General features: G+C 53.5%; 3 long non-coding RNA genes across 3 annotated transcripts in view; 2 read left to right on the top strand and 1 right to left on the bottom strand.

Annotated features, from left to right (window-relative positions):
* Window positions 1–15160, bottom strand: part of LOC116664951 — a 191412-nt gene that overhangs the window by 49424 nt on the left and 126828 nt on the right. The gene's annotated exons all lie outside the window — the stretch shown is intronic.
* Window positions 1–15160, top strand: part of LOC116664949 — a 370748-nt gene that overhangs the window by 286143 nt on the left and 69445 nt on the right. The window lies entirely within an intron of this gene.
* LOC116664952 lies at window positions 8488–9258 on the top strand. Its single transcript, XR_004321508.1, has 3 exons — window positions 8488–8526; window positions 8821–8861; window positions 9239–9258. It is a non-coding gene; the product is annotated as an uncharacterized LOC116664952 (long non-coding RNA).

The following is a 15160-nucleotide window of genomic DNA, read 5'->3' as shown; positions in this document are numbered from 1 at the left end:
CTCCCCAGTTAGACAGTCACACAGAGACACTCTAGGCTGCATCTCCGTGGAAGATAGGCAGGGAGATAGGCAGGGAGATAGGCACACAGAGACACTCAAGGCTGCACTCCCCAGGTAGATAGGCACACAGAGACACTCTAGGCTGCATCTCCGTGGAAGATAGGCAGGGAGATAGGCACACAGAGACACTCAAGGCTGCACTCCCCAGGTAGATAGGCACACAGAGACACTCTAGGCTGCATCTCCGTGGAAGATAGGCAGGGAGATAGGCAGGGAGATAGGCAAACAGAGACACTCTAGGCTGCACTCCCCAGGTAGATAGGCACACAGAGACACTCGAGGCTGCATCTCCGAGGAAGATAGGCAGGGAGATAGGCACACAGAGACATTCTAGGCTGCATCTTCCAGGTAGACAGGCAGGGAGGTAGCCAAGGATATAGGCACACAGAGACACTCCAGGCTGCAGTCCCCGAGGTAGTTAGGCAGGTAGATAGGCACACCGAGATACTCCTGGCAGCATCCCCGAGGTAGATAGGAACACAGAGACACTCTAGGCTGCATCTCCCAGGTAAACAGGCAGAGAGATAGGAAGACAGAAACACTCCAGGCTGCACTCCCCAGGTAGATAGGCACACAGAATCACTGTAGGCTGCAGTACCCGAGGTTTATAGGCAGGTAGATAGGTACACAGAGACACTCAAGGCTGCACTCCCCAGGTAGATAGGCAAATAGAGACACTCCAGGCAGCACTCCCCAGTTAGATAGGCACACAGAGACACTCTAGGCTGAATCACCAAGGTAGATAGGCAGGGAGATAGGCACACAGAGACAGTCTAGGCTGCAGTCCCCGAGGTAGATAGGCACACAGACACACTCTAGGCTGCACTCCCCAGGTAGATAGGCACACAGAGACACTCTAAGCTGAATCCCCGAGGTACAGAGACAGTGATGTAGGCAGGGAGATAGGCACACAGTGACACTCAAGGCGGCACTCCGCAGGTAGATAGGCACAGAGAGACACTCTAGGCAGCAGTCCCCAGGTAGATAGGCAAACAGAGACACTCCAGGCTGCCCTTCCCAGGTAGATAGGCATAGAGAGACACTCGAGGTTGCATCTCCGAGGAAGATAGGCAGGGAGATAGGCACACAGAGACACTCCAGGCTGAACTCCCCAGGTAGATAGGCACACAAACACACTCTAGGCTGCACTCCCCAGGTAGATAGGCACACAGAGACACTCCAGGCTGCATCTCCCAGGTAGACAGGCAGAGAGATAGGCACACAGAGACACTCTAGGCTGCACTCCCCAGGTAGATAGGCACACAGAGACACTCTAGGCTGCACTCCCCAGGTAGATAGGCACACAAAGACACTCTAGGCTGCACTTCCCAAGTAGATAGGCAGACAGAGACACTCGAGGCTGCATCTCCGAGGAATATAGGTAGGGAGATAGGCACACAGAGACACTCAAGGTTGCACACCCCAGGTAGATAGCACACAGAGACACTGCAGGCTGCAGTCCCCGAGGTAGATAGGCAGAGAGATAGGCACACAGAGACACTAAAGACTGCACTCCACCAGGTAGATAGGCACACACAGACACTCTAGGCTGCAGTCCCCGAGGTAGATAGGCAGGGAGATAGGCACACAGAGACACTCCAGGCTGAACTCCCCAGGTAGATAGGCACACAAAGACACTCTAGGCTGCACTCCCCAGGTAGATAGGCACATAGAGACACTCTAGGCTGCATCACCCAGGTAAACAGGCAGAGAGATAGGAAGACAGGGACACTCCAGGCTGCACTCCCCAGGTAGATAGGCAAATAGAGACACTCCAGGCAGCACTCCCCAGTTAGACAGTCACACAGAGACACTCTAGGCTGCATCTCCGTGGAAGATAGGCAGGGAGATAGGCACACAGAGACACTCAAGGCTGCACTCCCCAGGTAGATAGGCACACAGAGACACTCTAGGCTGCATCTCCGTGGAAGATAGGCAGGGAGATAGGCACACAGAGACACTCAAGGCTGCACTCCCCAGGTAGATAGGCACACAGAGACACTCTAGGCTGCATCTCCGTCGAAGATAGGCAGGGAGATAGGCAGGGAGATAGGCAAACAGAGACACTCTAGGCTGAACTCCCCAGGTAGATAGGCACACAGAGACACTCGAGGCTGCATCTCCGAGGAAGATAGGCAGGGAGATAGGCACACAGAGACATTCTAGGCTGCATCTTCCAGGTAGACAGGCAGGGAGGTAGCCAAGGATATAGGCACACAGAGACACTCCAGGCTGCAGTCCCCGAGGTAGTTAGGCAGGTAGATAGGCACACCGAGATACTCCTGGCAGCATCCCCGAGGTAGATAGGAACACAGAGACACTCTAGGCTGCATCTCCCAGGTAAACAGGCAGAGAGATAGGAAGACAGAAACACTCCAGGCTGCACTCCCCAGGTAGATAGGCACACAGAATCACTGTAGGCTGCAGTACCCGAGGTTTATAGGCAGGTAGATAGGTACACAGAGACACTCAAGGCTGCACTCCCCAGGTAGATAGGCAAATAGAGACACTCCAGGCAGCACTCCCCAGTTAGATAGGCACACAGAGACACTCTAGGCTGAATCACCAAGGTAGATAGGCAGGGAGATAGGCACACAGAGACACTCAATGCTTCACTCCCCAGTAGATAGGCACACAGAGATACTCTAGGCAGTAGTCCCCAGGTAGATAGGCACACAGAGACACTCTAAGCTGCATCTCCCAGGTAGACAGGCAGAGAGATAGTGACACAGAGACACTCTAGGCTTCACTCCCCAGGTAGATAGGCACACAGAGACACTGCAGGCTGCAGTCCCCGAGGTAGACAGGCAGGGAGATAGGCACACAGAGACACTCTAGGCTGAATCCCCGTGGTACAAAGACAGTGATGTAGGCATGGAGATAGGCACACAGAGACACTATAAACTGCACTCCCCATGTAGATAGGCACAGAGAGACACTCGAGGCTGCATCTCTGAGGAAGATAGGCAGGGAGATAGGCACACAGAGACACTCCAGGCTGCAGTCTCCAGGTAGATAGGCACACAGAGACACTCTAGGCTGCAGTCCCCGAGGTAGATAGGCAGGTAGATAGGCACACAGAGATACTCAAAGCTTCACTCCCCAGGTAGATAGGCACACAGAGACACTCTAGGCAGCAGTCCCCAGGTAGATAGGCACACAGAGACACTCTAAGCTTCATCTACCAGGTAGACAGGCAGAGAGATAGGCACACCGAGACACTCTAGACTCCATTCCCCAGGTAGACAGGCACACAGAGACACTCTAGGCTGCATCTCCCAGGGAAACAGGCAGAGAGATAGGAAGACAGAGACACTCTAAACTGCACTCCCCATGTAGATAGACACAGAGAGACACTCGAGGTTGCATCTCTGAGGAAGATAGGCAGGGAGATAGGCACACAGACACACTCAATGCTTCACTCCCCACGTAGATAGGCACACAGAGACACTCAATGCTTCACTCCCCACGTAGATAGGCACACAGAGACACTCTAGGCTGCGGTCCCCAGGTAGATAGGCACACAGAGACACTGCAGGCTGCAGTCCCCGAAGTAGATAGGCAGGGAGATAAGCAGACAGAGACATTATAGGCTACAGTACCCGAGGTAGATAGGCAGGTAGATAGGCACAAAGAGACACTCCATGCTGCCCTTCCCAGGTAGATAGGCAGGGAGATACGCACACAGAGACCCTCTAGGCTGCATCCCTGTGGTAGGTAGGCACACAGAGACACTCTAGGCTGCAGTCCCCGAGGGAGTTAGGCACACAGAGACACTCCAGGCTGCACTCCCCAGGTAGATAGGCACACAAAGACACTCTAGGCTGCACTTCCCAGGTAGATAGGCACACATAGACACTCTAGGCTGCACTCCCCAGGTAGATAGGCATAGAGAGACACTCGAGGCTGCATCTCCAAAGAAGATAGACAGGGAGATAGGCACACAGAGACACTCCAGGCTGAACTCCCCAGGTAGATAGGCACACAGAGACACTCCAGGCTGCATCTCTGAGGAAGATAGGCAGGGAGATAGGCAGGGAGATAGGCACACAGAGACATTCCAGTCTGCAGTCCCCGAGGAAGACAGGCAGGTAGATAGGCAGCGAGATAGGCACACTGAGACACTCTAGTCTGTATCTCTCAGGTAGAGAGGCAGAGAGATCGTAACACAGAGACAATCTAGGGTGCACTCCCCAGGTAGATACGCACACAAGGACAGTGCAGGCTGCAGTCCCCGAGGTAGATAGGTAGAGAGATAGGCACACAGAGACATTCTAGGCTGCAGTACCCGAGGTAGATAGGCAGGGAGATAGGCACACAGAGACACTCAAGGCTGCAATCCCCACGTAGATAGGCACACAGAGACACTCTAGGCTGCATCTCCGAGGAAGATAGGCAGTGAGATAGGCAGGGACATAGGCACACAGAGACACTCCAGGCTACACTCCCCAGGTAGATAGGCACAGAGACACTCTAGGCTGAATCCCCGAGGTACAGAGACAGTGATGTAGGCAGGGAGATAGGCACACAGAAACATTCTAGGCTTCAATCCCCAGGTAGATAGGCACACAGAGACACTCTAGGATGCATTTCCCAGGTAGACAGGCAGAGAGATAGTGACAGAGAGACACTCTAGGCTGCACTCCCCAGGTAGATAGGCACACAGAGACACTGCAGGCTGCAGTCCCCGAGGGAGTTAGGCACACAGAGACACTCAAGGCTTCACTCCCCAGGTAGATAGACACACAGAGACACTCTAGGCTGCAGTCTCCAGGTAGATAGGCACACAGAGACACTCTAGGCTACACTCCCCAGGTAGATAGACACAAAGAGACACTCCAGGCATCACTCCCCAGTTAGATAGGCACACAGAGACACTCTAGGCTGAATCCCCAAGATAGATAGGTAGGGAGATAGGCTGACGGAGACACTCAATGCTTCACTCCCCAGGTAGATAGGCACACAGAGACACTCTAGGCTGCAGTCCCACAGGTAGATAGGCAGGGAGATAGTCAAACAGTGACACTATAGGCTGCATACCCGAGGAAGATAGGCAGGGAGATAGGCAGGGATTAGACACACAGAGACATTCTAGGCTTCACTCCCCAGGTAGATAGGCACTCAGAGACACTGCAGGATGCACTCCGAAGGTAGATAGGCAAACAGAGACACTGTATGCTGCACTCCCGAGGTAGATGTGCACACACAGACACTGTAGGCTGCATCACCTAGGTAGACAGGCAGAGAGATAGGCAGGGAAATAGGCACACAGAGACAGTCTAGGCTGCAGTCCCCGAGGTAGATAGGCACACAGACACACTCTAGGCTGCACTCCCCAGGTAGATAGGCACACAGAGACACTCTAAGCTGAATCCCCGAGGTACAGAGACAGTGATGTAGGCAGGGAGATAGGCACACAGTGACACTCAAGGCGGCACTCCCCAGGTAGATAGGCACAGAGAGACACTCTAGGCTGCCCTTCCCAGGTAGATAGGCAGGGAGATACGCACACAGAGACACTCTAGGCTGCACTCCCCAGGTAGACAGGAAGGGAAATAGACAGGGAGATAAGCACACAGAGACATTCCAGGCTTCACTCCCCAGGTAGACAGGCACACAGAGACACTCAAGGCTGCACTCCCCAGGTAGATAGGCACACAGAGACACTCTAGACTTCACTCCCCAGGTAGACAGGCACACAGAGACACTCTAGGCTGCATCTCCCAGGTAAACAGGCAGAGAGATAGGAAGACAGAGACACTATAAACTGCACTCCCCATGTAGATAGGCACAGAGAGACACTCGAGGCTGCATCTCTGAGGAAGATAGGCAGGGAGATAGGCACACAGAGACACTCCAGGCTGCAGTCTCCAGGTAGATAGGCACACAGAGACACTCTAGGCTGCAGTCCCCGAGGTAGATAGGCAGGTAGATAGGCACACAGAGATACTCAAAGCTTCACTCCCCAGGTAGATAGGCACACAGAGACACTCTAGGCAGCAGTCCCCAGGTAGATAGGCACACAGAGACACTCTAAGCTTCATTTACCAGGTAGACAGGCAGAGAGATAGGCACACCGAGACACTCTAGACTCCATTCCCCAGGTAGACAGGCACACAGAGACACTCTAGGCTGCATCTCCCAGGTAAACAGGCAGAGAGATAGGAAGACAGAGACACTCTAAACTGCACTCCCCATGTAGATAGACACAGAGAGACACTCGAGGCTGCATCTCTGAGGAAGATAGGCAGGGAGATAGGCACACAGAGACAGTGCAGGCTGCAGTCCCCGAGGTAGATAGGCAGGTAGATAGGCACACAGAATCATTCTAGGCTGCAGTACCCGAGGTAGATAGGCAGGGAGATAGGCACACAGAGACACTCTAGGCTGCACTCCCCATGTAGATAGGAACACAGAGACACTCTAGGCTGCACTCCCCAGGTAGATAGGCACACAAAGACACTCTAGGCTGCACTTCCCAGGTAGAACGGCACACAGAGACACTCGAGGCTGCATCTCCGAGGAAGATAGGCAGGGAAATAGGCACATAGAGACACTCAAGGCTGCACACCTCAGGTAGATAGCACACAGAGACACTGCAGGCTGCAGACCCCAAGGTAGATTGGCAGGGAGATAGGCACACAGAGACACTCTAGGCTGCATATCCGAAGTAGACAGACTGACAGATAGGCACACAGAGACAATCTAGGCTGGACTCCCCAGGTAGATAGACACACAGAGACACTCTAGGCTGAACTCCCCAAGTAGATAGGCACACAAAGACACTGTAGGCTGCATCTCCCATGTAAACAGGCAGAGAGATAGGAAGACAGAGACACTCCAGGCTGCACTCCCCAGGTAGATAGGCACACAGAATCACTGTAGGCAGCAGTACCCGAGGTTTATAGGCAGGTAGATAGGCACACACAGACACTCTAGGCTGCACTCCCCAGGTAGATAGGCACACAGAGACACTCTAGGTTGAATCCCCGAGGTACAGAGACAGTGATGTAGGCAGGGAGATAGGCACACAGAGACATTCTAGGCTTCACTCCCCAGGTAGATAGGCTCACAGAGATACTCTAGGCTGCAATCCCCAGGTAGATCGGCACACAGAGACACTGCAGGCTGCATTCCCGAGGGAGATAGGCACACAATGACACTCTAGGCTGAATCCCCATGGTACAAAGACACTGATGTAGGCATGGAGATAGGCACACAGAGACACTCTAAACTGCACTCCCCAGGTAGATAGGCACGGAGAGACACTGTATGCTGCACTTCCAAGGTAGATGGGCACACACAGACACTGTAGGCTGCATCTCCTAGGTAGACAGTCAGAGAGATAGGCAGGGAAATAGGCACACAGAGACAGTCTAGGCTGCAGTCCCCGAGGTAGATAGGCACACAGACACACTCTAGGCTGCACTCCCCAGGTAGATAGGCACACAGAGACACTCTAAGCTGAATCCCCGAGGTACAGAGACAGTGATGTAGGCAGGGAGATAGGCACACAGTGACACTCAAGGCGGCACTACCCAGGTAGATAGGCACAGAGAGACACTCTAGGCAGCAGTCCCTAGGTAGACAGGCACACAGAGACACTCCAGGCTGCCCTTCCCAGGTAGATAGGCAGGGAGATAGGCACACAGAGACACTCCAGGCTGAACTCCCCAGGTAGATAGGCACACAGAGACACTCCAGGCTGCATCTCTGAGGAAGACAGGCAGGTAGATAGGCAGCGAGATAGGCACACTGAGACACTCTAGTCTGTATCTCTCAGGTAGAGAGGCAGAGAGATCGTAACACAGAGACAATCTAGGGTGCACTCCCCAGGTAGATAGGCACACAGAGACAGTGCAGGCTGCAGTCCCCGAGGTAGATAGGTAGAGAGATAGGCACACAGAGACATTCTAGGCTGCAGTACCCGAGGTAGACAGGTAGGGAAATAGACAGGGAGATAGGCACACAGAGACACTCAAGGCTGCAATCCCCACGTAGATAGGCACACAGAGACACTCTAGGCTGCATCTCCGAGGAAGATAGGCAGTGAGATAGGCAGGGACATAGGCACACAGAGACACTCCAGGCTACACTCCCCAGGTAGATAGGCACAGAGACACTCTAGGCTGAATCCCCGAGGTACAGAGACAGTGATGTAGGCAGGGAGATAGGCACACAGAAACATTCTAGGCTTCAATCCCCAGGTAGATAGGCACACAGAGACACTCTAGGATGCATTTCCCAGGTAGACAGGCAGAGAGATAGTGACAGAGAGACACTCTAGGCTGCACTCCCCAGGTAGATAGGCACACAGAGTCACTGCAGGCTGCAGTCCCCGAGGGAGTTAGGCACACAGAGACACTCAAGGCTTCACTCCCCAGGTAGATAGACACACAGAGACACTCTAGGCTGCAGTCTCCAGGTAGATAGGCACACAGAGACACTCTAGGCTACACTCCCCAGGTAGATAGACACAAAGAGACACTCCAGGCATCACTCCCCAGTTAGATAGGCACACAGAGACACTCTAGGCTGAATCCCCAAGATAGATAGGTAGGGAGATAGGCTGACAGAGACACTCAATGCTTCACTCCCCAGGTAGATAGGCACACAGAGACACTCTAGGCTGCAGTCCCAGAGGTAGATAGGCAGGGAGATAGTCAAACAGTGACACTATAGGCTGCATACCCGAGGAAGATAGGCAGGGAGATAGGCAGGGATTAGACACACAGAGACATTCTAGGCTTCACTCCCCAGGTAGATAGGCACTCAGAGACACTGCAGTATGCACTCCGAAGGTAGATAGGCACACAGAGACACTGTATGCTGCACTCCCGAGGTAGATGTGCACACACAGACACTGTAGGCTGCATCAACTAGGTAGACAGGCAGAGAGATAGGCAGGGAAATAGGCACACAGAGACAGTCTAGGCTGCAGTCCCCGAGGTAGATAGGCACACAGACACACTCTAGGCTGCACTCCCCAGGTAGATAGGCACACAGAGACACTCTAAGCTGAATCCCCGAGGTACAGAGACAGTGATGTAGGCAGGGAGATAGGCACACAGTGACACTCAAGGCGGCACTCCCCAGGTAGACAGGCACAGAGAGACACTCTAGGCAGCAGTACCCAGGTAAATAGGCACACAGAGACACTCCAGGCTGCCCTTCCCAGGTAGATAGGCAGGGAGATAGGCACACAGAGACACTCTAGGCTGCATCCCCGTGGTAGGTAGGCACACAGAGACACTCTAGGCTGCAGTCCCTGAGGTTGTTAGGCACACAGAGACACTCAAGGCTTCACTCCCCAGGTAGATAGACACACAGAGACACTCTAGGCTGCAGTCTCCAGTTAGATAGGCACACAGAGACACTCTAGGCTGCAGTCCCAGAGGTAGATAGGCAGGGAGATAGTCAAACAGTGACACTATAGGCTGCATACCCGAGGAAGATAGGCAGGGAGATAGGCAGGGAGATAGACACAGAGAGACATTCTAGGCTTCACTCCCCAGGTAGATAGGCACTCAGAGACACTGCAGGATGCACTCCGAAGGTAGATAGGCACACAGAGTCACTGTATGCTGCACTCCCGAGGTAGATGGGCACACACAGACACTGTAGGCTTCATCTCCTAGGTAGACAGGCAGAGAGATAGGCAGGGAAATAGGCACACAGAGACAGTCTAGGCTGCAGTCGCCGAGTTAGATAGGCACACAGACACACTCTAGGCTGCACTCCCCAGGTAGATAGGCACACAGAGACACTCTAAGCTGAATCCCCGAGGTACAGAGACAGTGATGTAGGCAGGGAGATAGGCACACAGTGACACTCAAGGCGGCACTCCGCAGGTAGATAGGCACAGAGAGACACTCTAGGCAGCAGTCCCCAGGTAGATAGGCAAACAGAGACACTCCAGGCTGCCCTTCCCAGGTAGATAGGCATAGAGAGACACTCGAGGTTGCATCTCCGAGGAAGATAGGCAGGGAGATAGGCACACAGAGACACTCCAGGCTGAACTCCCCAGGTAGATAGGCACACAAACACACTCTAGGCTGCACTCCCCAGGTAGATAGGCACACAGAGACACTCCAGGCTGCATCTCCCAGGTAGACAGGCAGAGAGATAGGCACACAGAGACACTCTAGGCTGCACTCCCCAGGTAGATAGGCACACAGAGACACCCTAGGCTGCACTCCCCAGGTAGATAGGCACACAAAGACACTCTAGGCTGCACTCCCCAGGTAGATAGGCACACAGAGACACTCTAGGCTGCATCTCCGTGGAAGATAGGCAGGGAGATAGGCAGGGAGATAGGCAAACAGAGACACTCTAGGCTGCACTCCCCAGGTAGATAGGCACACAGAGACACTCTAGGCTGCATCTCCGTGGAAGATAGGCAGGGAGATAGGCAGGGAGATAGGCAAACAGAGACACTCTAGGCTGCACTCCCCAGGTAGATAGGCACACAGAGACACTCTAGGCTGCATCTCCGTGGAAGATAGGCAGGGAGATAGGCAGGGAGATAGGCAAACAGAGACACTCTAGGCTGCACTCCCCAGGTAGATAGGCACACAGAGACACTCTAGGCTGCATCTCCGTGGAAGATAGGCAAGGAGATAGGCAGGGAGATAGGCAAACAGAGACACTCTAGGCTGCACTCCCCAGGTAGATAGGCACACAGAGACAGTCTAGGCTGCATCTCCGTGGAAGATAGGCAGGGAGATAGGCAGGGAGATAGGCAAACAGAGACACTCTAGGCTGCACTCCCCAGGTAGATAGGCACACAGAGACACTCGAGGCTGCATCTCCGAGGAAGATAGGCAGGGAGATAGGCACACAGACACATTCTAGGCTGCATCTTCCAGGTAGACAGGCAGGGAGGTAGCCAAGGATATAGGCACACAGAGACACTCCAGGCTGCAGTCCCCGAGGTAGTTAGGCAGGTAGATAGGCACACCGAGATACTCCTGGCAGCATCCCCGAGGTAGATAGGAACACAGAGACACTCTAGGCTGCATCTCCCAGGTAAACAGGCAGAGAGATAGGAAGACAGAAACACTCCAGGCTGCACTCCCCAGGTAGATAGGCACACAGAATCACTGTAGGCTGCAGTACCCGAGGTTTATAGGCAGGTTGATAGGTACACAGAGACACTCAAGGCTGCACTCCCCAGGTAGATAGGCAAATAGAGACACTCCAGGCAGCACTCCCCAGTTAGATAGGCACACAGAGACACTCTAGGCTGAATCACCAAGGTAGATAGGCAGGGAGATAGGCACACAGAGACACTCAATGCTTCACTCCCCAGTAGATAGGCACACAGAGATACTCTAGGCAGTAGTCCCCAGGTAGATAGGCACACAGAGACACTCTAAGCTGCATCTACCACGTAGACAGGCAGAGAGATAGGCACACAGAGACACTCTAGGCTGCATCTCCGAGGAAGATAGACAGGGAGATAGGCACACAGAGACAGTCTAGGCTGCATCTCCCAGGTAGACAGGCAGAGATATAGTGACACAGAGACACTCTAGGCTTCACTCCCCAGGTAGATAGGCACACAGAGACACTGCAGGCTGCAGTCCCCGAGGTAGACAGGCAGGGAGATAGGCACACAGAGACACTCTAGGCTGAATCCCCGTGGTACAAAGACAGTGATGTAGGCATGGAGATAGGCACACAGTGACACTCAAGGCGGCACTCCCCAGGTAGATAGGCACAGAGAGACACTCTAGGCAGCAGTACCCAGGTAAATAGGCACACAGAGACACTCCAGGCTGCCCTTCCCAGGTAGATAGGCAGGGAGATAGGCACACAGAGACACTCTAGGCTGCATCCCCGTGGTAGGTAGGCACACAGAGACACTCTAGGCTGCAGTCCCTGAGGTTGTTAGGCACACAGAGACACTCAAGGCTTCACTCCCCAGGTAGATAGACACACAGAGACACTCTAGGCTGCAGTCTCCAGTTAGATAGGCACACAGAGACACTCTAGGCTGCAGTCCCAGAGGTAGATAGGCAGGGAGATAGTCAAACAGTGACACTATAGGCTGCATACCCGAGGAAGATAGGCAGGGAGATAGGCAGGGAGATAGACACAGAGAGACATTCTAGGCTTCACTCCCCAGGTAGATAGGCACTCAGAGACACTGCAGGATGCACTCCGAAGGTAGATAGGCACACAGAGTCACTGTATGCTGCACTCCCGAGGTAGATGGGCACACACAGACACTGTAGGCTTCATCTCCTAGGTAGACAGGCAGAGAGATAGGCAGGGAAATAGGCACACAGAGACAGTCTAGGCTGCAGTCGCCGAGTTAGATAGGCACACAGACACACTCTAGGCTGCACTCCCCAGGTAGATAGGCACACAGAGACACTCTAAGCTGAATCCCCGAGGTACAGAGACAGTGATGTAGGCAGGGAGATAGGCACACAGTGACACTCAAGGTGGCACTCCGCAGGTAGATAGGCACAGAGAGACACTCTAGGCAGCAGTCCCCAGGTAGATAGGCACACAGAGACACTCTAGGCTACACTCCCCAGGTAGATAGACACAAAGAGACACTCCAGGCATCACTCCCCAGTTAGATAGGCACACAGAGACACTCTAGGCTGAATCCCCAAGATAGATAGGTAGGGAGATAGGCTGACAGAGACACTCAATGCTTCACTCCCCAGGTAGATAGGCACACAGAGACACTCTAGGCTGCAGTCCCAGAGGTAGATAGGCAGGGAGATAGTCAAACAGTGACACTATAGGCTGCATACCCGAGGAAGATAGGCAGGGAGATAGGCAGGGATTAGACACACAGAGACATTCTAGGCTTCACTCCCCAGGTAGATAGGCACTCAGAGACACTGCAGGATGCACTCCGAAGGTAGATAGGCACACAGAGACACTGTATGCTGCACTCCCGAGGTAGATGTGCACACACAGACACTGTAGGCTGCATCAACTAGGTAGACAGGCAGAGAGATAGGCAGGGAAATAGGCACACAGAGACAGTCTAGGCTGCAGTCCCCGAGGTAGATAGGCACACAGACACACTCTAGGCTTCACTCCCCAGGTAGATAGGCACACAGAGACACTCTAAGCTGAATCCCCGAGGTACAGAGACAGTGATGTAGGCAGGGAGATAGGCACACAGTGACACTCAAGGCGGCACTCCCCAGGTAGATAGGCACAGAGAGACACTCTAGGCAGCAGTACCCAGGTAAATAGGCACACAGAGACACTCCAGGCTGCCCTTCCCAGGTAGATAGGCAGGGAGATAGGCACACAGAGACACTCTAGGCTGCATCCCCGTGGTAGGTAGGCACACAGAGACACTCTAGGCTGCAGTCCCTGAGGTTGTTAGGCACACAGAGACACTCAAGGCTTCACTCCCCAGGTAGATAGACACACAGAGACACTCTAGGCTGCAGTCTCCAGTTAGATAGGCACACAGAGACACTCTAGGCTGCAGTCCCAGAGGTAGATAGGCAGGGGATAGTCAAACAGTGACACTATAGGCTGCATATCCGAGGAAGATAGGCAGGGAGATAGACACAGAGAGACATTCTAGGCTTCTTTCCCCAGGTAGATATGCACTCAGAGACACTGCAGGATGCACTCCGAAGGTAGATAGGCACACAGAGTCACTGTATGCTGCACTCCCGAGGTAGATGGGCACACACAGACACTGTAGGCTTCATCTCCTAGGTAGACAGGCAGAGAGATAGGCAGGGAAATAGGCACACAGAGACAGTCTAGGCTGCAGTCGCCGAGTTAGATAGGCACACAGACACACTCTAGGCTGCACTCCCCAGGTAGATAGGCACACAGAGACACTCTAGGCTGCACTCCCCAGGTAGATCGGCACACAGAGACACTGCAGGCTGCATTCCCGAGGGAGATAGGCACACAATGACACTCTAGGCTGAATCCCCATGGTACAAAGACACTGATGTAGGCATGGAGATAGGCACACAGAGACACTCTAAACTGCACTCCCCAGGTAGATAGGCACGGAGAGACACTCGAGGCTGCATCTCCGAGGAAGATAGGCAGGGAGATACGCACATAGAGATACTCAAGGCTTCACTCCCCAGGTAGATAGGCACTCAGAGACACTGCAGGATGAACTCCGAAGGTAGATAGGCACACAGAGACACTGTATGCTGCACTTCCGAGGTAGATGGGCACACACAGACACTGTAGGCTGCATCTCCTAGGTAGACAGTCAGAGAGATAGGCAGGGAAATAGGCACACAGAGACAGTCTAGGCTGCAGTCCCCGAGGTAGATAGGCACACAGACACACTCTAGGCTGCACTCCCCAGGTAGATAGGCACACAGAGACACTCTAAGCTGAATCCCCGAGGTACAGAGACAGTGATGTAGGCAGGGAGATAGGCACACAGTGACACTCAAGGCGGCACTACCCAGGTAGATAGGCACAGAGAGACACTCTAGGCAGCAGTCCCTAGGTAGACAGGCACACAGAGACACTCCAGGCTGCCCTTCCCAGGTAGATAGGCAGGGAGATAGGCACACAGAGAGACTCCAGGCTGAACTCCCCAGGTAGATAGGCACACAGAGACACTCCAGGCTGCATCTCTGAGGAAGACAGGCAGGTAGATAGGCAGCGAGATAGGCACACTGAGACACTCTAGTCTGTATCTCTCAGGTAGAGAGGCAGAGAGATCGTAACACAGAGACAATCTAGGGTGCACTCCCCAGGTAGATAGGCACACAGAGACAGTGCAGGCTGCAGTCCCCGAGGTAGATAGGTAGAGAGATAGGCACACAGAGACATTCTAGGCTGCAGTACCCGAGGTAGACAGGTAGGGAAATAGACAGGGAGATAGGCACACAGAGACACTCAAGGCTGCAATCCCCACGTAGATAGGCACACAGAGACACTCTAGGCTGCATCTCCGAGGAAGATAGGCAGTGAGATAGGCAGGGACATAGGCACACAGAGACACTCCAGGCTACACTCCCCAGGTAGATAGGCACAGAGACACTCTAGGCTGAATCCCCGAGGTACAGAGACAGTGATGTAGGCAGGGAGATAGGCACACAGAAACATTCTAGGCTTCAATCCCCAGGTA

The sequence above is a fragment of the Camelus ferus genome, chromosome 7 (assembly GCF_009834535.1).
Source record: "Camelus ferus isolate YT-003-E chromosome 7, BCGSAC_Cfer_1.0, whole genome shotgun sequence".
Taxonomy (NCBI): Eukaryota; Metazoa; Chordata; class Mammalia; order Artiodactyla; family Camelidae; genus Camelus; species Camelus ferus.
Note: the sequence above shows the minus strand (reverse complement) of the source record. Positions and strands in the feature narration are given on the sequence as shown.